We start from the raw sequence: 25,944 nt of genomic DNA on the forward strand, positions 1-25,944 counted from the left end.
AGTATACCGTTTGAATGGGGATAGACTAGAGAAGTTTTGATAAAATCCGAAGATCGCTATCTCTTTTATTTATTTTTTTATAGCCATGTAAACTTAAATGTTCAGTCCATTTTTAACTTTTCGGAAAACTTCAAAGCTGAATTAAAAAAAAACTAGATGATATTTGCCAGTAAATTTAGATTTGATGCAACCCTACATCAATGCACGTCAAAATAAAATATTTACTTTGAGGCTACGCCTAGTAGTTTTTTTTTAAAATCGAAATTAAATGATGCGATTTGGGTATTTTGGTGAAATTACTAAAAAAATTAATATAAAAGTAGCAGCCTGGCATGGAACGTGTTATGGGGGCTGAAAATATAGGAAATGACCCATTCTATCCGCGAAATCATTTTGGCACACGATGCGCCAAACACCCTGTATAATAAATAAATACATACATAAAATAGATGATTGAGTTAAACTGAAATTACAATTCATGAAGATAAAATCATTTGGAGGAAGTGATTATGTATGATACAGGTTTGTCCCTAACATATACAATTTGAGAGCACTGCTTCTGTTTGTTAAAGCAAGTTTGACTTCAATTTAATTTGAAACTAATCCACATTCAAAAAATTAGGTATATCATTTTATACGGCACTCAAACTAACATTAATAAAAGTATTCTTTGTTTATTTAAAAATGTATGATAAAAGTTTATCACCAAAACAATCACTGACTCAATAAAAACCAAATTAAACCGTTAATTTTCGCCAGTATTTGCAGATACAAACTAATTTAAAAATAAGCGTGTCCAATTACATCGTTCTGGCTAAAACTGTTTCAAAATAGAAAATGGTGGCGCAATTTAAAGTAAGGGAGAGTTTATAAAGTGTGTTAATAAATTTAATTACTCTGGTACTTTATTTCGGTCCGATGTAGAGACAGAATAATAAACAAGTAGAGATAAGAAAGTGTGTCAGACGCGCTCCATACAAAAGACTTCAACGCGTGTAAAGACATTAAATGTATTCTAACTTTCATGGTCAAACATCATCCAATAATACCATCCATAAAAGGTATTCTAATTAGAATACCTGTACCTGTATGAGCCAATGGTTGACTGGAAGGGAATACCATTATAAATAAAGTTCGGAATTTCCAAAATTTTATTTTTCCGAAGTTTTCTTCAATATCTAATACTCAAAAGCCTAGTATGCTATGTCTATCTACATTCACTTAATAATACTCATATTGTTCAATGCACCAATACAAAATCTATCATGTTTGGATATTTTTATCCGGTATAATTACAATAATGATTATTATAACAAATAACAAGTCAATCAATAAAATTAAATGAGAATTTATAGACGTGTCGTAGGGATTGGTTTTTCAGTTTTATTTATATTACTTAGTTAGTGTATATTTATGTATTTTTTACACATAATGGCGTTAGGATACTTAGATTTCTTAAGTTGTATGAGAGAAATTGTGCGATTAGACGGCCATCTATCAAATCTACTTATTCGAAACCAAAATGCAAATAGGTAAATATTATATTTTCAATAATTATAGGGCTGGTATAGTTTAAAAAAGTTTACAAAAATAAAACTAAATATTTCGCTTGCGGAAGAAATGTTACCAACAAAGCTATAATACATTTTCGCGTGTTTTCTATTTTTACTTTTGTGCACTAATTGCCCAAACTGACCGTATCTATAATACAGTGTGAGTCACGTTAAAGTGTACATATGAAAATAGATGAAACTAGACCTATTTTTATCGACAAAAAAGAGGTCAAAATTTTTTTGAGATTTTTTTATAATTTTTTATAGAATTTTTTTTCTTCCAATTACTTATTGTAAAGAAAACGTAATAACTTTTAAACTAAGCGGTATATCCTGATAAAATAAAAACAGTAATTATGCTAAATAACAGGCGATACTAAAAAAATACATAAAATACACAAAAAATGCCATCAAATAATAAAAAATGACACTTTTTGAAAAAAATCTGCTTTTAAATTCTTGTTTTTTTTGGTTATTTGATAAATTTCTCCAAAAAATGCCCCTATAACAGGTGGTTTTTATTACTTTGTAATATTCTCTATCGTATTACCTTTGTAAAACCAAAAATCTCATGTCTCTATCTCTATCAAAACATTTGCTATCATCGTTTGAACAAAGGTCTGCCACAACATTATTCTCCGCTACAGGTAGAGACAATTTTAATTTTAACCAAAATGATTATTTTACTTCGAAATCTTTTGTTTTTAATTGAAATCTAACTTGTCTTTATCAAAATTACAAATGTAGAGCCATTTTCAGTTTCGTTGTTAACGAAGCGTTGAATGGCGCGCCCGGAGTGGCTTAGTTCAAACGATCATAGCAAATGTTGTGATAGGGATAGAGACATGCGATTTTTGGTTTTACAAAGATAATACGATAGAGAATAATACAAAGTAATAAAAACCACCTGTTATAGGGACATTTTTTGGAGAAATTTATCAAATAACCAAAAAAACACGAATTTAAAAGCAGATTTTTTTCAAAAAGTATAATTTTTTATTATTCTTTTTTGTGTATTTTATGTATTTTTTTAGTATCGCCTGTTATTAAGCATTATTACTGTTTTTGTTTTATCAGGATATACCGCTTACTTTAAAAGTTATTACGTTTTCTTTACAATAAGTAATTGGAAGAAAAAAAATTCTATAAAAAATTAAAAAAAAATCTCAAAAATTTTTTGACCTCTTTTTTGTCGATAAAAATAGGTCTAGTTTCATCTATTTTCATATGTACACTTTAACGTGACTCACACTGTATATGCCATGCCTTATTCTTAGCATTGAGTTATAATGTACTACGTAGTAATATTACTTCAATGATTCTTAGTTTAGTAATGATTATTGGGGACATGGATATACTCGTATACAATTCGGTGTATTTATTCTTCATTTGATTAAATACTAGTACGGCCAATATGGCCAGTTTCTTTAGGCGTGGACCATACAATCTTACGAGTCACGAATACTACAAGTGTAAGGCATGATTGATTGACTATCCTTCCTTATCTTGATACATTCCAAGCCATGTACATAAAAGTGAAACCATCTCTTCTTGTCTAGGCCACATTCACGAACACGCCGACTTTGATTTTGCTTTTAATAAAAAGAAATGAAAACATAAAAAAATCGTAAATGGTTTAAAATAATAATTTATAAGACTCTATTTCCTGTACATTCGTAATTCAGGTAAGTACAGGTAGGCATAAAAATATGAATATTCTAAATTAAGATAAGTGCTTGAGTGCTACGGGTGTGCGCTGTAGGCACATGATACTTGTAACTTACTCGTAAGTGTTGTTTCATTGCTGAAAAAAAATCAGTAGATTGAACTTTATTAATTCCTGCTTTGAAATAAAACAATTCCAGCTACTGTCTGAGTAACACGTTATTTTAGCAGGCTAGATAATATTATTCATATTATATCAGATTCGCATAAGTAACGGCTAGAAAGTGTCATCGATTATTAGCCGCAGAAAGTTGTTTCGTAACACATAATGTATTCAGCTTAATGATGTTTATGGACACGAATTTTACACGTAATTTACTCTTTCGGCCCCATTTAGTTTGTAGTGCGGTTCACTCGACTTTGTAGTTGAGATGCGCAAGCGCAACAGAACGTAATTTTTCCAGTTTGTTTTTATTACGTACGCCTGCTATTACCTAGGTAGCAGTAGATGTAATAAAGGAAAGTAAACTACCACCACATCTAGCTTGTTCCTAGTTACTATAAGTAGTGCAATACAAAATACAAATCCTGTGAAGTGTAGTTAGTTGGGTTGGGTTTTAAGCAATTAAGATTAAATTGGTAGTTTTTTAAAGAAACTAACTTGAGAAAGAAATAGAAGGCACCGTGTATTTAAAGAGATTTCTTGATTTTCAGAGCTAAGAGTAAGATACAAAGAAATAATATTAGTGTTTTGATTATTTTGTTCTTTTATCGCCGGAAAATAAACTTGAGTAAACTAATCTTACAAATACGAGTAGGTACATTATTTGTAACATTAAATGATAATCTGGACTTAGTATGAAGAAGTGGTTAATCTAGATAAATGAATGAATTAAAGTTATCTATAAAATCAAGATTAAGTTACTGCCTGCTAAATAACGTCTGCTGACAATTTACCTTGTCAGTAACGATTAGTCAAGTTCAATGACAACAATAATTTGTAAGGTTAATAATGTTAATCATTGACATTAATTACCCCCGCTATACTCGTCTAAAGTTATTTTTATCTAAATGAGTTTTAACCATTAATATTGTAGGTTATTATACTAAGATACTACTGGATAATTAAAGTAAAATATTATAAGATAATAATTTCACACCAACTCTACTATCACATAACAAAAAGTTCAAGCAAATCTAAATTAATGTGACTGTTTGTTTTTACCTTCAACCATTTTTAGAAGCATTATAATTATTAATCGATTAGGTACTTTTAAATTGTTTACAACCAGAATTTAATTAAAAATTTGAATGCTTTTCCAATTTTGTACTTTTCGATTATAGTTAAATTAGCTACTAGCTCTAAATCTATCCGGTTTATTCTAAACACTTGAAACTGTGTCATTTTTAAATACTTCCTGTGCAAGATTATAGTTTGATAAATACGTGTTTATCATACATTAAACCATGTGAACTGGGTAGGCAAGTAATTTTACTCTTTTCAAATGGTTACAATGTTTGTGTTCTACATAAATGAAAGTAGATATAATTGAAATAAACATAGCCAAGTCGAACGCTCTATCATAGCGAACTGCAATCAGCCATATCGTAATGTCGAATCATTTAAAATAATGATAAGTATTCGTTTAAAATTACAGTATTCCCTTGTCGATCTTGACCCATTGACCGTCTTGGTGTTTTTATAGTTTATCGGTAAATTTTACCGCAACGACAGGCAGTGTACCTGATCCGACCGTTTATACATTATAACCTCTATGCTCGTTGAAACAGACAGTTGTACGAGTATTATACCCAATAATATCCGTCCTATATTAACGGTTGTAACATATTTAACCCGTATATAAATAACAAAATGATTAGTAGCGCATTAATTGTAACGACAACAATAAAATATGTCGGAAAAAGTTGCATTCCGTCATTCCACAGAATAGGAAGTTCGACTTTTCGCATTTTTAGCAACGTTTTTTTTTAACTACGAGTATATGGAGCCTAAATTGATAAGACAGCTGCAAGTCTCGTTATTAACTAACTGTCCAAGCGACTATAAAAAAGTTTGTCAATTGTTACAGTCAAACATTATTAGATTTTCCGGATACACTAACTAAGCTATCAATTATAAGTATTTGGTTGCTCCGGTGGGCTTATTAATTTTTATTTATTAAATAGAGCGTACGCACAAATACTGGCATCGTTAAGAGCTTACGGATAATTTAACAGACAAATAACAAGTATAGGTACTCTTAAAATTGACACAAATTCTTGTGTTGTGGGTTAAATAGTTCGTTTTGATTGGTATTACCATAATTGATGTATCGAAGGGGCACAGTGGACCCATCGACCGTTACCTCGGCCACTGCTTTCGCAAATGTTCGGCCTGATTAATAAATATATCACGTGTGGCAGCACTAGCAGCGTTTCGACACCGCCTGCGCCCGCGCCTGCTACTAACACCGCGATTGTTCTATGTTGCGCATTTCAATTGTTCTATGCCTCTTTTTCTAAGACCTTTCAGCTGTTTCGCATTGCAGCACTTGCAGCCTTGTAAGTATTGTATTAGGTTTACATAAATATTTATATCATTAGGAAATATTTTTATATTAAGAAAGAAAGAAAAACTAGTTATTTATAAGGCACTTATGAAAAACATTGTGGAAAATGCAAATGGCGCACACATTTTACAAGCACCCAGTTGTTTGAATGTAGGCTCAAAATGTTGCAAAAGTGGTCCATTCCAATTTGCAATTTCTGAGCTAAACAATGCGCTATAAAAAGTATGAATACATTAAAAACGTTCGTTTCCTCCGCGCCTCAGACAATTAACGGAAGTGTTGAAAATGAAATAGTCCTACGGTATTTTGTACATTTAGAGCGATGTCGAAAGATGAACAATGGGAGACGACTCAATGAGACGGAAGGAACAAACTATTAGTTTTTCAGGGGATGCATTTTTACACTTCAATTAAATTACCTAACTATGAGCAAGGCAAGCACTGCTGTAGGTAGGAAACTAAAAATAAGATGTTTTGGCAAAAACTTTTATTTACATACCTATTTATTTCAGGCTTTCGTTAGATAAACATTGAAGTGGGCCTCAGCATTCAGGGATCGTAGATGAGGTTAAGTTCAGAAACCCTAAACTTCGGTTCTATTAAGCTATCATATCAAATTCTCATAATGTTTACCTATGTCTTTTAGGCCACATAATAGTTAATAAGTAGTTCTCAATTAGTTTTACAATTAGCGAATTAAGAAAATTAATGTTCCATAAAAAATATAATAAAAACATTATTATAGCATAATGGGGTTGCGAATGTGTCTTTTTGTTTAAAGGCAATATGCAATTCCTTTAAACAAGGCCTATTAAAAGTCTGATTACTGAACATTCGAGAAAAATCAAAGCCTGTTCAAGTTTTTTACGCATAGGACATTTATATGTCGTGGGAACAAAATCCGATTAAAATTAGTGATTGTCTCAACTGCATTGGTCACGAAAGAAATTGGGGTCGCAGCTCGCAGCTTTGGCAACTAGGCGATTGTTTATAAAGTGATTGTCCTATCGGTTTCAAAATAATTGGTCCCACGACGTTTTTCTAAAGAAATTGACGCTTTTTTCGCTGAAAGCAATGAAGTTCGCATTCCGTAAGTGTGCCTGCCGACTGATATATCTGAGCTAATCACGCCAAGCTGAGGCGAAGAGATTTCGTAGATAACACGTGACGTGAAAAGAACACAACTTTTTAATCGAGAGAAATAATAACAATCACATGGGAACTTCGCATAAGACACGATATCACTAACTTTACTTTTTCTACATCAATTAATGTATAAAACAATATAATGTGCTAATTACATATAACGAGTAATTGCGGATAATCTTTATTATTGCTATAATTTAGGTAATTTGAACAATCATATAATCGTATGAAAATATGAAATTAATTAAACTTTATTGTCATATTAATACACATTAACATTATACCATAAAGTTGTTACTTTAATATTATTTTGATTCGCGTGTCGTGTTCTACCTAATTAAATCAAACAAGTACCGAATCAGTCAGGTTGCGATTTGGTTACGTTTAGAAAGTTATGTTTTGCAGGAGTTGTTAGTCCAGTTGACAAGTTTAACAAGTAGAGATTTTGGAAACTTTAAGCTTAATTTCGTTAGGTCAATCCAGGTCAAATGTAGTGGTCCTGCAGTGTGTGGGACAGGATAGGGGTCTACTAAGGACTGCAGTTTGGTGTGGTGGTGCTCACAGCAACGGTTGCCATACCTTTCTTCTTTATCTCATTGCCTGTTTGGGTGGCACATTTATTGATTTATGTCTATACATTTAAACTTACCACAAAACCTTATGTTATAAAGATACATTTACAGGGAATTTATCATTTTGTTACAGGTTAAATGGGCCCTCGACAGCTTGATGAGGTGTTGACTGTTATGATCGCGGTAATCCGAGATTGCTTTCCATTTCCAAGGTTACAGTGTATTTCTCTAGGCTGGTGCTTCCTTAAAAACGGGGACAAAAGGGCAGGGAAGATCAGCTCTCTTACGCCATAACCTGCATTTCTCTTTTGACCAATCGTCATGAAGGAGAGTGGACACACTTCTAGACTGTTTTCAGCTTATCTTATTTCCGTACGCATGAAAATTGTTTTGCAGTCAACGTAGTTGACTTTTGATGAGCAAGGTGTGAGGAGTAACAAACATACACGTCCATCCTCATAACTTTTATTACACGTCTACATAAAATTATATATCTAGATAATAGGTATAAACACAATCACACATTAGTTACTAACTTTTATTTCTTATAACTAGGTAAGTATGTATTATTTATTAGATCTGTCACATTTGATTATATCGCGAATGTTTTTCCATATTAGTAGTGCTTGGGATGTTGCTTATGAAAGTACAATTCGATTGTCAGTTGTCGATGCGATTTACTACATAGGTAATTTTTGATCTTTAAATAAAACATCGAATAACCGGAATTACTTACAGCTGTTAAAAATTTATGGTTGGTAGGTATTTTGTTTATACATTATCTCAAAAATATGTGTAACTAATACTAATTGGCGGTACCCGTAGTATGTACCCGTAGTTTTTCCAAGCACGCCATGCATTCACTTTAGGTAGTATAGTGCATTCACTTAAGGCAGTAACTACAGGAATTGAAAAGCGTGCAGCTGTTGCGGTTGAAACAATACGGCACCTTGTACCGTTTATTTGTACACCCAAACCACACTCCTAAAGCAAGTGAAATGTTTATAAGAGCTACAATTACGAGAACAATGTTAGTCGTAAACGAATAAATAATTAATGAGCTAATTAATTATTAATACAAAGTGAACCTTACAGTTATTCCAACGCCTTCGGTGCACTCGTGAATGCGAGCCTGTAGTTTGTTCAACCAGGCAACAGTAACCAAGGAACTTTCTATTAACTGCCAATTGCACATACACAAAATGGGTTTGATTTATTTTTTCTTGTTAGGGTGAAAACGAAAGTTTTTATTTACGTTCACAGCGGTATGTAATGCGGAATCACGAACGCGGTGTTGAAACGTAGAGACGCGCACGTTTCCCGACGGAGCAACATCGACTGCGCGCGCGCACTTGGAGAAACTAAAGAGAAAAGTGCCCCCACATCAGCCGGTTACATCAATGCTCTCAGTGCTGATATTGTTCGCTGCAAGACAGTTTTTGTTAATAAACGAGACTTAACCAAAGCTTCCGCTCTACCCATTGGCCGCCAAACGTAACGTAGACTATCTGAGAAAAAGATCACTTAATAGAGTTGCGTTTGCTTTTGCTTACCACAATGATGATGCTAATTTGTCCGAAACGCTTACAGAAGAGGCTCTATTCATACCACTTCAAGCTCTATTAAAATTATCAAAGTAAACATCATCACAATACAATTTATTATAATGAGCTGCCTGTGAATAATGTGACGTAAGGTAGGAAGTAGGTACAGTATCACATTCTATTATGAGTGCTAAGTACTCAACTTTGTCATGACATTCATCTTCTTGATTGTGAAACTGTCATATTATTTACAAAATGTTTTTGTCTGAATTAGGTTGTGAAATAGAAAAACATTTAACAACACATAATAGTTTATTTAACTACCATCTTCTATTCTATTGCAATGCCACGAAGATTGATAGAAGCGGGGTCTTATTGAAGAACTAAATATAATGTCCCTTTTTTCAGAGCAGAGCCTTATATTAAATCTACACTCAGGCACTTTACATTACGGATACGGAAGTAAATAATGAGCAGATACGTAACATTAAACAAACCTATTTGGGACGGATGATTCAGGCGCTTACCTAGTAACCTTATTATTTAAAAACAAAATTGTATGGTAACCGTAGAGTAAAAACCTATTGCGTAAACCAATAACATGTGCTTATTGGTTGCATAAACTGTTCAACGAAGGGTAATGAATAACTCATTTCAGACAAACCGGAAGATTACGAAAGATTATGAAGGTGTAACGCCGTGTTGATTGGCCATAATTGAAAAGAAATGGCTTTATTTAATGTCGATCGTTTAATGACATAATAGCACTTTGTCTAGCGGTTTACTAATAAGAGCAAAATGAAGATGTAAAAGACTATGTCAAACAGCTATGGTCGAAAAAATATCAACCGACCGGTGCATTTTTAAATGTTATGCACATGGACCTGGTCCATGGTTATGCATGTATATTGACACGATCGATATGACAGCCAAAATTAAATGAATGGATTCATACGAGTACATGTCTGTGATTATTAGTTGGATATCACTATTTACTACACCAATTAATCAAAAATGTTCGAATAAATTATTGAATGTAGGAAGAATACACTGGTAGAGCGACAAACCCGAAGTCTCTAAAATAATAGTGTTCTATTTCTATTATTACTTCCGCCATTTATATTCCATAATAGGTTATTGTTATATATTTATTTATCTAGCTAGATAATTGAAGGCATAGAACCTTAAGTAAGTAATTCTGTGACAATAACAACACGAACTAAAATACTGTTTGTCGCATTATTTTATTTTCTTGTAATTTTCCTTACAGATTACTTAACGCTCTACACCGCAACGATTATGTCTGCTATATCGTTCATTTTTTACGTAGTTTAATGTAACTGCTTCACCACGTAAGTATAGTTAGTTGCTCGTTTATTGACGAGCACATTTGCTTCCGTAAATATATGGTAGGTACGACTTATGCTCAACAGTTAAACCATTCGTTAAACTTAAAACACAATCTCTTTTTCTTCGCTTTATATTAGGTATTTAAAATAGCTTAGTCATCATCAGTTTTTATATAAAAATTATAATATCGTACTTATAATATAATTTTTGTTCAACTTAAGTATGCGTGATTATTAGGCGTCTCTACATGCGGTCTAAATATTTCAAATGAAATCCTAAACGAACCGCTATTTTTGGTAACTTGCTCTATTAGAGAAGTTTCTGAACAGTGTCTAAACAAGCTACTTATTTGTCCATTTTGTAACCAGTAAGTAAACTTTTTTCGTACTTAAGAGTCCGCGTAATCGCAGTGGTTATGTGGCGAGACTGTGGCGGTCGGGAAGCCCATCGAATCGAGTAATAGACCCAAATTAATTGTATGTTCATAAACTTCATACGTAACTAACGATGTAAGGCGATCGGTTCTAGAATTTCAGCCTTTTGAAAAAACCTGTCTACCTATTTTAAAATTAAACACTCTAAGCTTTTTTTTAATGTACGAGTAGGTATGTAGATTACAATAATGATTGATTTTGATGAAAATTAATTGTAATTGTTAGCATTACTTGAATAATAAATAAAAAGTAACATTTTCTTTTCAATATTTTAGAAGTTTTATTAGTTAGTATTAGGACTCTCACTACTTCAATACAAAATATAAGCAAACAACGTTTAACTAGGCTTTAAATGTACTGAGTGTTCCTTCTGGAACTTAGTAGAGCATAAGATGTGCCATTTAGAGTTTTTCGCTCTACAAATAACCCTGGAACTGGTCCATACAGCACGGTGGCGTTAAATAACATGATAAAAGTATTTAAATAAAAGTTTCTTAAGAAATAGGTGCTGAAACTAAAAGTGATTTATCCTCTGAGACTCTGTCTGAAACTTAGCGGTGCTCGATGGATTGGCATCTTCAAGCCTCTAAGAAACGAGGTCAGGCTATAACTTAGGTTACAAACAAATAATATATGTATGCTATTTTGTTTTTCTTTTGATGTAAGATACCTACTCGTAGATTTATGGAATCTTTTTTGGCAAATGTTTAAAAAAGTTCAATGGTTTGGTATTGGAAACGGCTGTTTGATTTTCCAAATTAAAAATAAATATAGGTAAGCATAACTACGTAAGTGGTGACCAACATTGTCTGAAGATCTTAAGCGTTGTCGTCTGTCGTTTATTAAGTCACAGCGAAGGCGAAGGATAACCGTTAGCCCCCACAATGCAGCTGCAGGCTGCAGCATTGCGCAACGACTTTCACCGGCCCTCGCTAACGAGCGGCAAACGCGGCGCTCACGCCTCGCGCCTGCGCCCGCGCCGCTTGACGCAGCGTTACGTCAAAATATCACACTGAAATAATGCTGCAATCCTTTTTTCAGGATTTTTCAGCGGGAGTGACGTTAGAGCCAGTTAACGGTTCTACATGAGTGGTTAATGCAGCGTAAATATAGCGCAAGCGCAACAAACAAACAAATGGGCTTGCCAGGTAGGTAATGTGGGCAAAACAGTTTTTTTCTGTCGGATATCTTAAATCAGACAGGAGAAAAAAAGGCGATGTTTATCTGACAGGTTTAAGTTCCAAACTGGTAGGTTACAATAAAAATTACAATCATATGAATAAATTGATGCAGTTTTTATGGAAGCAGCATGACATTCCAAGTTTGCGAATAAATAATAGCCTTCTAACTACACTGTATTTTGGTCGCGTCATCACGCAATAAGCCCATGAAGCAAAATTGAGGTCAAGAGAAGAAAACTATGACAAAGCCATTAATATAAAATAAGGGAAGTGGGATTCAACATTATCTACAATGACGTTTAGTTTTAAACTAATTTAACTTAATATCATTGATCGTTATGCTGTATAGTTTGTAAATGGGTTAAGCCACCAAAGGCGATAAGGAAAGGACCCGTGTAGCAAATAAAGTTTTTCTTTTAGAACGAGACGTTTTCTTTCACCACATGACCGGAGAACCATGGACGAACAAGTTGAAAAGCACGTAATGACAAAGTCCTGGGGAGCCTACAAAACCTACCTACTACCTACGTTATTATAATTCTTGTTGTATGGTCATAAAAATCAAACTTTCAAGCGTCCAGCTTGATTCATATAAGTACCCACACTACCTACAGTGCACCTCACGCCCTAAGGAAATGGGTAATTTGTAGAATACCCTACATAACCATTGGCCAATATTTCTTGCCTCGCTAGTCTAGTCGCTCGTCGAAATAATTATTATTTATACCTTACTGTGTGTAGTAACTAAGAATTGTTTATGTTTCATGAATAAATCTTTTCGAAAGTCAACTGCAAAGTTAGTAAGGCATCAATTAGATTTGCATTGTGATATTACTTACAATGCTTTCGCCGCTTAGTTTGCATATTTGAATGCATTGGCACAGTTGTAAAGTTATAGTTTATTAGTGGTTTACAACACGCTATTCCATAAATAAACATAAAACAATTGTAGCTTGAGACTTCTAAGAAACTTTACGAAGAACTGGTTATAAAATGTAGATGTTAGCAGTAGTCAGCGAATAGACTACCACTCTACATAATATCCACAACTTAAAGGCTGACTCAGCTATTTCACAACAATCACAACACAGTAGCCCAAATTGAAGAGTCATACATAATATTGGTTGACATCGACTTCAATTCTTACTCGTTTTTAGGTAGGTATTATAGGTATAGTTTGCGTTTGCTCCTTGACATAACTATGACGAAATCAGGCTAATAACAACGACGAAGCCGGAGATTGTAAAAATGTCTCGTTATGCGCCCACCGAAATCCGGATGACGTCAGTAGCTTCGTCAGACATCCTCTTACTTTCAGCCGGGGACCTCAGTACATTGAGATTAACACTTTTACTCACACTCGGAGCAAATGTCGTGCAACAATGCCCAAGCTAAACTGTTGAAACGCAAACAGTGCTTGAGAAGTAAGAAAAGAACGGAGCTGAATTGTCAAGTTCCTACTCAGGAAGTCAGGTTTAAATTCCTATGTAACTAATTAAACAAAAAATTGTTACCTATTGTACCTACGTAGTTAAAATATGAAAGTAGGTAGTAAGTTTAGCTCTACATTTATAATGAAAATAAATAAACAAACCCTGTATGTAGTAGGTAGGTATGTAGTTCTTTTATAGGTCCACAATGCAGCAAGGAGGCATTAACTAAGTAGTTACTAATTTATTCTGAGATTACTTAATTACTTATACTTCAATATCGAAACACCAACGACCAACACTAACGAACTGAAAATCATTACCTTACCGACTTAAACAGAAAAGGTTTAGCATAAATTATTTACAACAGCCTAGACAACAATGTTAAGTCATTGGTAAGTAGGTATAACACTTACCTAATAGATGGACACCTACCCAGCAGTGTGGAAACTAGGAAATGTTAACAGTTGATTACGTTTTGGTGCATGGATTGGCAGCAAATAGATACCAATCAAATAAGTCTACCTAAGGCAATACCTACCATAGTAACCAAGACATTATCTAGGTAGTTCTTTCACATTTGTACTCTTGTAAATGTATTATAAAATTGTTTCATCACTCATTGTACCTACCTACCGTTCAACTTGATTGCACCTTGATCTTCGAAACTTTTGTACTGTACAATAAATTTTGTGTAGTAACAAAGGCCACTGAGTCCACCATGGTCCAGTGTACCCGCGACTCCTCTAACCGTCAGAAATGGAAGCACCTCGCCAGGAGAGCTACCCTCGGAGATGACATCACCTCACCATGTACCTCGTCAGCGCAACCACGACCTCTCTGAGAAGAGTGCCCGACTAAGAAGAAGAACCTTAAGTAGATAGGTTATGCACAAAATACCTAGGTTTTGAATGAGATATTAAAGTTCAACATAAACCACCAGACTTAGTTTGGTAGATTAGATAGCTAGATAGATAGAATACTTTAGTGGCGAGAAAACTTATCAAATAACAGTTGACTAGCTAGCTAGAAGTTAACTAGCTTTGTCGAAGTTTTAAAAGTAACATTACGTGATCTTTTCGACCAGCCTTTGTCAACTGTAGAGCAAAAATGAGCAATCAATTGTTTTCTGCTACAGGATTTCAATTGCAACTAGGTCGATATTTTGCCATGGCTGACGCATAGAGCTGCTGAATGCTCTTGTAAGTAGATCACAATATTGGGTAATTAGCTACACTATATTATCTGTGGCTACACACTTGAATCGAATTACAGGTCGAAGGGTTCGCTGATCGTTCATGAAATTATTAAGATACCTTCAAGTTGATATTATAAATCTTCAAGTCAAATCGTGCGTGTGCGGCGGGCCTAAGCCGAAGCTCAAGCCAAGCTGAGTAGAAATAACAGCAACCTTCTTCTTCTGTAGTGAAGAGTGCTAATTATTTATGAATCTGTATGACTTTGAAAACAGCAAATTATTATGTTTAAGTATTTTATTTTATTCTCAGATGGTTGAACATAGTTTTGTATTGATGTGCCATCTCTGAACGGTTTCAAACAACAGCAAATGTATTTACAGCGCCATCTATTGACATAATTTGATTCTAATCTACCTGCTAATAGATGGCGGTATACGTTTTGTATAGAAAGTTTCATTGTACTTTCTAAAAATAACACCAGAGTTCGTTCGAAGCGCTATATTTAGTTTTTAGACATTTGACAAAAAAGATGGCAGCGATCGCCGACTGCTGTCCTTCGGTTTTAATGCGAAAATGGCGCATTATGTGATATTTTCACATAATATAATAATTATAAGTGAAAATTTGTGTAGTGCTGCTTTGTGATGTCGTGTGGTTTTACATGAATGACAGTGTATTCGTGTGTCAATAGGACTGCAACTTTCTTCTGGATATTGGATTACACCTAAAGTTAAGGTATTTAGGCCTCCTACGCATTATTTACTGCTTTTATATTTATTTTAGCATATATCCCTTGTTGCCTGTTCTATTTACTTTGATAATTAAAGTCTATCTTGCGAATATTACATAAGAATGTAGAGTTTATACGCACTTGGTCAGTGACTTGTTCTACATACGAGGCTACCTTGTTCGTAGCATATGTTTTATTTTAAGTTCCTGGAATTATAGTACGTGCCTAAATCACAAACCGACTGCAGGAGCCGTGGTCGATCGATTCGGGGCTGGTATGACATCAGCAGGCATTGCTTACTACTGTAAACTTTAGTGCAATGAATCATCATCCAATAAGCTGCCATATAAATTCACGGTTACAACTGTAGGACGGTTCATTTCGCAAAATAATAAAATGCGCACATAATATATTCATATTCCTTTTATTAAATTATAATTTATGAACTATTAAATAAAGAATATTATTAATATTCATGAAAAAACTGCTAACAATTCAGTGTAATTAATCAAACAAAGAAAGTTTCAAAATTAAATTATTACTCGACAAACAAGTAATAGTCTTAACTGGTCAATACATAAAAATTACTATTAAATCAGCGAATGTCAAGAACAATTATTAGATGCACTATGTCCAAATTGTGAAAAAAATAAAATGGAAAGCCTAACAAGATTTCAGTTTTGATTTTCAAGTGTATTTTTAATTTACTACAGTAAACCCAATTCCAAAATTAGCCTCAATTATTTGTCCTTAGACAGTATTTACTTTACAATAGCGATGTGGTAAGAAAATTTGTTGAGGGTTCATAGATTAGTAAAATTATTTTTAATTGGAAAAATTGTCTCTGGTAAGGGATTCAATCCCACAAAAATTCACATGCCAGATGACAGTTGTTTTGCTGTGCTGTGTTAAGGCTAAATGAATACAGGTAGTACCTATTTGCCAAACTTACTGAAACCTTTGTATTAATTTAAAAATTTACAAACTATTTAGGAGCAAAGAAGCTCATCTTTTGTATAAAAATATTGAAATGTTTAAAAAATAGACCTAATAAGAAAACTTTGTTTTTTCTTTCTATTCTTTCTTCATCACTTTCTATTTTCTAATAAGAATCCAATAATAAACTTGATGTACTGTTTTCTTTTATGTGAAAAGGGTAAACAATATCTTACAGGCCTATTTAATGCCATTAGGTGAATCTAAAATAATTAAAGTAATTTATTTATTTATTTAATTAGGACAACCAACAAGACAGTCACAAATTCAAGCAAAGGGGTTTACATACATAATTTTGTCTTAGGACTAGGTGCTATCTTAATTACAGGCTGCCACGGCATGCAAAAGTGGACTTTGACAGAATGTGAAACTTAAACGTACAGCTGATTTTGACACAATATTCAATTTAATTTATTTCTATTCAGAACAATTTTAAACCTCAAATTTAACTGGCAGATCTTGGCTAAACGGACACATGTGCAAATGAGAGTTGTATTTTTTTCTTAAATTTCCCCAGCGTGTCAGAAAAGATATCTATATCTCCCTCCTTGCTGCACCCATTATATTGCCTCTGAAGCCTATTCATGGTGGCATGGTGACCCAGGTTGCTCCTGGAACCCTGCACTAAAAAGGGTACGTATCTTGCGCGTCGAGGTAACTTGAAAGAGGCATTTAGGTTGATGGATTATGTGTAATTAATTAAATACAATGGCAATACATATTAATAATAATTAATTATATTTTAATTATTGGCAAAATACATAAACAGTAATGTAATTATCCTTAGGCTTCCAAGGGATGCTTTGTGCAGAAAATTAAATCCGATTGTTTTTATTGTTTCTCTGCTCATGCTTGATTTGTGTTTCTAGTAATTAATTAATAAAACTGAAATGATTTTCAATCATTACTTTCTATTCTATATTGTTAATTGTTTTTTTCTTATTGTTTTTAATCTAATCTTATAAAATTTTATACAAATCAGAAGAGGAAAATTGATGAAATCACATAAACATAATCTACCTCATCCAGTACAAATAAAAAATGATGAAAATATTTACTCAAAAGCAATACCTAGGTAATTTATTTACAGACTAATCTAAGTAAATTGATTTTAAACTATTTCTTTTATTAAATTGCAGTTTTACACTATGTAAGGTACTCTAAAGGTTCAACCTGAACCTTCAGGAAAGTTAAATCTTATCTGTTCAAACCTAGGATGGATACCTACACTACATGCTTAATTTCTATCTCAATTCTATTTTCCCCTTACTTATAAAGGGCTTCTGTTTTCTTTCATTGAAAGTTGCCAGTTTTATTTCGCCATAAAATTGACGCATTATAAAACCACATTAAAAATAAATCGCCCATTCCTAAGCACTTCTATTGATGGAGTACTTCTAACGAATTTATTAATCCTTACAGATTTCCTCAGATCGTGGCTAAACACTATTTTTAACTATAAGCCTACTGCATACAGCCTACTCTGCAGCACTAGTGCCGATGCGTTTTCAATCTTAGTTAAGGAAATCTTACGCTTTTCTATACTTAAAGACCACAATATCGTAATAATAACAGACGCTGCAGCTGAATAACGGAAACCTAGTCATAATTTTGGCTCTGAACTGATGAGAAGTGCAATAATTTCCCTCACTTTCTGTAAAACGTACGCCTGGTCAGTACATTCCTGTTCCTCGTACTTCACAGTTTACTTGACAGAGTGGTGAAAGCAGCAAAATGCATTGTAAAACAATAGCAGCTGATACTGAACTGTCATTTAAAAAAAATTGAACGTTCGGATCGGCTAACATGACGTGATCCTCATCTCATCAAAGTTCCCCTGATAAATAAGCTTCCTTTTCGAAATCAACAAATTCGGGTCTGAATCGTTCAGAGATCGGACATTTCGTGCAATTATCATACCTAAGCTTCTTTCTTTCTAGATACCAATCCGAACTTGACCCCCATAGCTAGCTTTCCTGTAGTTGGTTAAGTAGAATAAATAAATAATTGATGGATCCATGTACGCAGAGCAGTGGCGGCGTAGCATAGGTTGGCACCCGGGGCGGCACCCCCCCCCCCCCCCCCCCCCCCGTCATAATATAAATTATAGCCTAAGACACCCCAGAATGGCACCTCCCCTGTCATGACATCACGACCGTCCTTGCGATGCAGATGCGTCAGTGAGTACTAATCTGCGCGACTTTGTCACCCCCTGATGCTTGGCACCCGGGGCGGACCGCCCCCACCGCCCCCCCCCTTACGCCGCTACTGACGCAGAGAGTGAATGCAATAAGAAAAAAGTTGGTCAAATAGAAACATCTTGCGATTTCACGTCGAACGACCACTGCTAGACGAACGTATGACCTGAATCAGGTCAGGTCTGATAGAAATTACAAGAGGCCCATGTGCCAAACCTAGCTGCGGGGATTCTTGGATGACTCAAACTTGGAGTGCAAGTGTGGTTTTGTCCCCCAGTCGACGAAGCACATGATGTCATGCCCTGCGTGCCCAAACAACTGCACGCAGGAAGATTTAATTAAGGCTACTGACCACTCTTGTGGCGGAGTTTTGGGCTGACACTGCAGCACTGTAGGTTTGTTGTCGACACGACAAGAAGAACTGGCTGCTCTATTCACGTTTTTTCTAGCTATACAGCTAGAACAGTTCATTACTCTCATGTCAGATTTACATGAGCACTGATGTATTTAAACTATTAAATTCCTGCCTCGCGCCAAATTACGTCCGCCGCATATTCATCTTTTAGCTTTTCTTCGACAATTGAAAGATATCATGTTTTTGTGTCGACTCGTGTATTGTGGTAAACATACAACGCTTGCATACCAGCTGCTACAACTACTACTAACTTATAATGCTAGCTTGTGCCAAGAAAAGCAGGATGAAGGACGGCATTCCTTACATATTTTTGTCGCTGGAATCTGGGGATGCAGAGGCCAAGGTTTCCTTTAAATTTAATAGGCCACGATTGCTTTATTGAACCTAGCACAATGTCGTACAATGTCGTCACTACATCAAGTGGCCTTCCGTCCACTTCTACACGTCTTTCCCCCTAAATATTGTAGACAGTTTAAAAGGCCATCAGTCTTTTCACAAATTGCAGAGCAGCGTTAAACAAAGTTCTATTAGATCATTTTAATAGCTGACAATCGCTCAGATCTTGTCATATTCTTTTCTTATGCTGCTTTTACATTATACGGAAATTATCCAAGTCACGTCAATGTGACCACAAACCGAACAGTGGGGTGGGGATGAAAAACTTGGCTAATTTCCGCATAATGTAAAAACAGCATACACTTTGATTAGGCTTAACTGCGTACTACTAGGTAATTAATGAACATCCTAGACAAAATTATGTGTAGAATTTGTCCCGACGAAACTAATAGCGTAAGTTTTGAAACTCAGCTCCAAAGTTTCGTCGTCAATGGTTTTAATCAAGCATTAGTTTTAATTAACCGTGCTATCAAAGAACAAAATTAAATCAACAATGAACAGGAACTGACTCTTCCTCCACGGGATGGTAGTATTTGACTTTTACCACAGATTTCAAGTTAAGAATAAGTTCGTACACAAGAATATCATTGCGAAAAATATTAGTGTTCAGGAAAGTGGAGACTTTCTAATAATGCGAGAGTAGCCCGATCATTATATCCTGGAAATATGAAAATTGGTGATTTCCTTTCTAGAAGATTATTTTATGATCTAAGAGAGAGATTACCCTTAAGTCGAACAATACACTGGAAAAGTTCATGTAGTATATCGGAATCTTTAAATACCTTGACAACCAAAATCAATTGAAACTAAGGTCAAGGAAGAGACAGTTAATGCCGTCCTTAATTGAAGAGGAAAAATGTGATAGAGACTGTCAGCATCGTTTCAGCCAAATGACGTCCACTGCTGGACAAAGGCCTCCCCCAAGGCTTTCCATAATGAACGGTCCTGCGCTGCCCGCATCCAGGTTCGTCCCGCGACCTTTACCAGATCGTCGATCCACCTAATAGGAGGCCTGTCCACGCTACGTCTTCCTTTATTGAACCTAACTGTCAGCATATTTTCCAATAACATGACTACGCAGAATAGATAATAGTTTAAAAAACTAAAAACACGCATTTAATTACTGCACTAAAACTCACGGAGTTTCCGCCGTTTCGTTTAGGAGTTCATAATTATGGCCACCTCCCGCTCCATCATCAGGACCCTGGTCATCATTTAGCACCAAAGTGCTCGAGAAGCCTTGTATAAGCCTAACATTGGAGCAATAAAAAATTAGAATTTGAAGACAAATCCAACGAACCCAAGCTCGATGCGATTCCGCCGTTTCTTTAGAAGTTCCTATGATGGCCACCTTCCAGTCCCATCATCAGACCAGCTCGATGGTACCATAATATTGTATTGTCATCTAATCTACCTACAACATGTAATTGCTAAATTTCTTGGTGGTACAAGAATTGAGAAATGCGTGTAAATTCCGATTCTTAGATTCCATTACATAGTTAGTTAGGTACACGACGACCTAATAAAAGCACTTACATACCTACTGCAATAAAACATTCCAATAGGCAAACTTTTCACCTTCGACTATTGAAGGACGATAATAAGGACTGGTATGTGAGTTGTCTAAATTATTTTACGGGTGCGAATAGAAACTCCGCCAAAATGGAATTTGTTGGAAGTTATTACGAGGTCAGGAATTTAATATTTCAGAGTTATTTGCAAGTGGAGCACTTAAATGTTTGTCCTCGTCTTTTGAATTTCATCGTGGAATTTTCGTCAAATAAAGTCCCAGTGGTACTAAATTTTATATGGGTTTCAAAAGAAAGCCTTGGCAGTGTATACTGGTTTCATACAGTTAAGGAAGCCGACAGGCTAGTGTCGGCGGCTTTATTTCAAAAAGAATCATATCAACGACTAACGACTTGTACTTTCTATGACTTTTCTATGAAATGTCGACGACTCATGACGGCGGATTGGCAGATTTGGTGTGTAGACTGCGTAACGTGCATCAATGGATTTAGGTACGTGATCCGAATTCGTTTACAATACCAGAATGACTCATCCAACAATCTTAGGGGCAAAATGTGTCATTGGCCAAAACTTTTACTGGTCATAAACGATCGGCTCGTCACTGCTTTATTTCCTAGTAATATTAATGTCCAGCCGCTACAGCCTATCAGTTGTTCTGGCTCTCTTCCAGACTTAAACTGTTATTCTGTCAGCAGACAGATGCTGCTTATTAATTACATATGATTTGGTGCTTAATGTTTCATAAATTACCTAGTTAATTTTATCGATCAGATTGTATCTTTCTGTTAAAGAGGGCAGAAGTGTTGCATTAATTAACCCACATTTCCAAGTGATGGTTCCCTTAAAATTTTAGAGTTCATTTAGTAATTGTCCTAATGTTATTAGTGTACTAAAGGCAGACCGTTTATCCCATTCTTGGATAACTTTTAACTGAAGAATAAGTTTGGCACATTGATACTTTCAGTATGCGAAATTCGCCAAATTGACTATTTTATTCTTCACTTATAAGTTATCCGACGATACCGATACCTTGGAGGAAGCCTTTGTCCAGCAGTGAACGTCGTTTGGCTGAAACGAACGTAGATATCCGAATGGAAAAATCAGCCCTTTGGCTGCATAATATTTTTTGTGATAAATCCCAATGAACGCAGTTAGGGCAAATTGAATTTGACAAAATAAGTTGAAATTAATAAATAAACTGACCATAACAAAAGATGAAATGTTAAAACCACAGTTAAAACTGGCCATGTTGCGAAAGTCAAAAAGCTGGTGAATCATTTTGTTTAACTGTGTTTGTAAGATTGACTGTGTTTAATTGCGTAAATGTTTGGTACTAGATGAAAATGCAACGTTGAGTAAGCAGAATGGAATTATGTTCTATTTTTGTTACAACCATCGTTCCCAAGACCTAAACTGTGCCAAATTATGAAGTTTAACGACAAAAATATGCATAGAACTGCGTCATGTCGTTACGTTGTTTATAAATGTCATAGATACCGAATGTCTAGTCAATAACTGGTTTTATGAGATTGCCTACTCAAATCGAAGACGATCCATGAAACAAACCATCAAATGGCTGTAATTTAAAGGGAAAGAAACGTGGGAACGTTTTAACCTGAATTCAGCCAATATTCAACTTCACTAAACTCTTTGAAGTAGCATGCAGCATGCATGTCTGCGAAAACACTGCAAAAAGTGTCAAGTAAAAGGAACTCGACGTATCAAAGTCAGGTCATCCCTCTTACAATTTCCCTCGTTCGTGCACAAGTGCATTTCTCCCTGTACTTGCTGGCATTCAATTTTTAGCCGTATAGACTTTGTTCGAACAGGCACCAAGTAGCGCTGAATGGCGGTTGCTAAGTTATGGTTTAGTAAAGAAATTAAAAAAAATATAGTCAGAAATAAATTCTATGACTGCTTTTAGAAGACTCTAAATAAAGATCGGTAATATGTATTAGAAACAAAGTTCCAAAAAAATAAACAAAAATGATAAATAAATCAAGAGATATTAAACATTAGAATTCGATAGGTGATAAATTCAAAAGTACACCCATTAGTAAAGTAACATCGATAACCAGGCAAGTCTGAGCGCGTGGGTTAGCACGGAGGAGCGATGATCTATGCATTAGTGGGATTCATAGGCAAGTGCGAATAGTTGATTGGAGGTTATTCAACTGGTGAGTGAACAAAAATAGCGCGATCTCCACGTCCGCACTGCCGGCCGTGGTGGGCGCTGGGCTAGCATCGGGAGTCGGGACTCGCCCGCACTGAACGCACTTCCGGGATATATTCCCATTGGCCAAACGCACATGTCCAATGATACGCCTTTGCACTATTCGTGGCCTATTGTCAGAGAAACCCGTTTAATCATGACGTCAAATTTAATGACAGACGTTCTTTGAAGTCGTTAATTTCGATAGGAAACGCCTTGCCACGAAGGTAATTCTAATTTCCTCCCAACATGTCCTTTGCATTTCAATTAAAATTGTACAAAGGTATTTCAAAATGTTAGGTTAAAAGAAAAAAATGATTAGGATTATTGTGCGGGAACTAAATTATTTGACATTCACGACGATAGGTACCACAGTAATAGATCATGTCGTTTGGATATTGAAAAATTTATCGCTAATTCTGTTTAGCGGTCGTTATTCTAGTAGTACATTTTGGATGAATCGAGGTTTCCTTCGGCTATAAAACGCTACGTGGGCCCATGCAACAACATGCTGTGACGTCAGCATTTTGATGTCGAGATTTATGTCTTGTCTTTATGTTATTGCGGTGCTCGGTGCCGGGCGGAGACGGCGGCGGCGCGGCTGCGGCCGCGGGCCGGGAGGGACACGTATTTATAGAGGCGCCGAGACGCCGGCCTCACACTATCCCACATGTTAATTGGCTACTTGCGCCGCATTTTTTCTGGACGTGACCGTTCACACGACGCCAATGCCATCGCACCGGCCGTGTCGCATCCGACCGACAAACATTGACACCTATCTAACTGGCCTAGATACGGCTCACGCGGTTTGAACCAGTAACGCAAGGACACGAGGTGTGAACGCTTTGGACACATGAAAATAAACAGCGATGACAGTTCAAGACGCTTTCTGTTTGATATTATGTAGGGTAAGTGCGCTAGTTTTCGTCCAATTATCGGAGTTGCCAACTTTGTGATGCGAAATGAATAACTTAAAATACCCTTACTCATATGTATCATATGTCATTTTAGTCCTTATATAGTCTACTTTACGTTAATATTATATGACAATAAGTATATACCACGGGTTTTTTTATAAAAAATATTTTATGCAAAAGAGGCGATTTCACTAGTTTTCGTCCAAAAAAATCAGTTTTCGTCCTAGTGTACGCTAGTTTTCGACCACTGTGTAGAAAAAAGGGTGCAGTTGAATTATTAACTTAAAACCAATTCTACAATACAGTAACTATGGATTGTGGTATATAATTTGAAAGGTAATTTTGTTAGCTTTCAAATGATATCAAAAAGATTTAAATAAGTTTCTTACCTAAATTTAGGAAAATATTGCAATAGGTCGAAGGACAAATGGACGAAAACTAATCTACAGGAATAGCTAATTTTGGTTTTCGTCCACCCCAGTGTTTGCTCATGACGTCATGGACGAAAACACAACAACGTTTAAAGCTGTTTTTTGTTTTCGTCCACATCTTTTTAACGGTTTTTATGGGTTTATCACTGTTAAAAAGTGGACGTAAACTAAAATGTTTAATGTAATAGCAATAAAGATCATATTGGAAGAAAAAACATTGTATTTTGTAGGTCCATTGAAGTAAAATGATTATTAAAAATATTAACTAGGTGACAGGGTTTCCGTCCACGTGGACGAAAACCAAAATCTTGGAAAATTGTTATGCTAGTATTAGTCCACTTAATTATCTAAGATTTCTATACAAAAACTTTAATAAGCCCTTAAAATAGTGTTTATTATGCAAGAAAGGATTTTTTCCTGGCGGCTTGGTGACTGGAATTGAACCGCCACCGGTGCAGACTGAGAAGATGGTGAATTGTCTGCACGTGAAAAAGAGGTTGTCCGGCTTGCAGAAATTTATATAAGTTACCGTTCCTTGTGTGAAATTAGAAAATGTAAATAAAACAGCTCCCTCTCAATTGACACAATTTATTTTTATCTCGTATGCTCGTATACAGTTAACAATTAAGATATTATAACCACTGTAATAGATAGTGCCAACCTCAAGGGATTCAGGGTCGTTAATTAGGTTCGGTTTGGTGAATATTATTGCCACTACAAATTTCTTAAAACTCAGCCTAAATATTAAAAGACTCTAATAGTTAAGATAACTGCACGATGTCAGGTCGGAAAGACTCCTACTTGAAGGATGGAAAAGTGGGTACCTTGGAAGCCATGCGGTTATAAGCCGTTACCCTGAACGTTCCTCTCTTCTTCCGGGGTCCAACGGGTCTCGCACACTTTTAAGCTCCAAGCAGCGTCCTCCACGGCCTCAAGCGCGCAGTGCCAGATGAAGCTCTTGCATCTCTTCGACAGGTAAGCGTTCAAACTCTTGCAGAGACAGAGGTTTGATGACAAGGAGGAAATGCGAAGAGATCAGCAGTTTAGAAAGGACAAATATTTCATTCGAAATGAAGAGAAATTAAGATATATGAAATATCATTAAAACATTATGTTTAAATTATAAAATCAATGTAAAATATGAAATTGTAAAATCTGAAATTTGAAATCTGAACTATAAAATTTTGTAAAATTATGAAATTTGAAATTGTTTAAACTACAAAATATTGTAAAATTCCCGCATGAAGACTGTTCGCTAATTTAAGCTTCACTCGCAGTCTTCAGCATCCCAGCCCTCGTCCAACATAACGTTTAGGAAATTTCTCATGTGTGTTTATTTTAAATTATATTAAGAAATTATCGTGGATGCATTCTGCAACACACGATTTGAAACATAGAGGATTACATCCCCGAAAATCATAAAATTGCGGTTGCGCAAGATCGACCAAAATTCCAAAGTCATTTGACAGCTCAAC

General features: G+C 35.3%; 2 protein-coding genes across 2 annotated transcripts in view; one reads left to right on the forward strand and one right to left on the reverse strand.

Annotated features, from left to right (window-relative positions):
- LOC135088555 (uncharacterized) overlaps positions 1–8,873 on the reverse strand; it is a 44,177-nt gene extending 35,304 nt beyond the window's left edge. Inside the window, exon 1 of the mRNA XM_063983391.1 lies at positions 8,600–8,873. The gene's annotated coding sequence lies outside the window, so the exon portion shown is untranslated. The remainder of the gene's footprint in view (positions 1–8,599) is intronic.
- Positions 8,874–15,156: 6,283 nt separating this feature from the next.
- Positions 15,157–25,944, forward strand: part of LOC135071347 (microtubule-associated protein futsch) — a 70,016-nt gene continuing 59,228 nt past the window's right edge. Inside the window, exon 1 of the mRNA XM_063965137.1 lies at positions 15,157–15,379. The gene's annotated coding sequence lies outside the window, so the exon portion shown is untranslated. The remainder of the gene's footprint in view (positions 15,380–25,944) is intronic.

Source organism: Ostrinia nubilalis, chromosome 4, assembly GCF_963855985.1.
Source record: "Ostrinia nubilalis chromosome 4, ilOstNubi1.1, whole genome shotgun sequence".
Taxonomy (NCBI): Eukaryota; Metazoa; Arthropoda; class Insecta; order Lepidoptera; family Crambidae; genus Ostrinia; species Ostrinia nubilalis.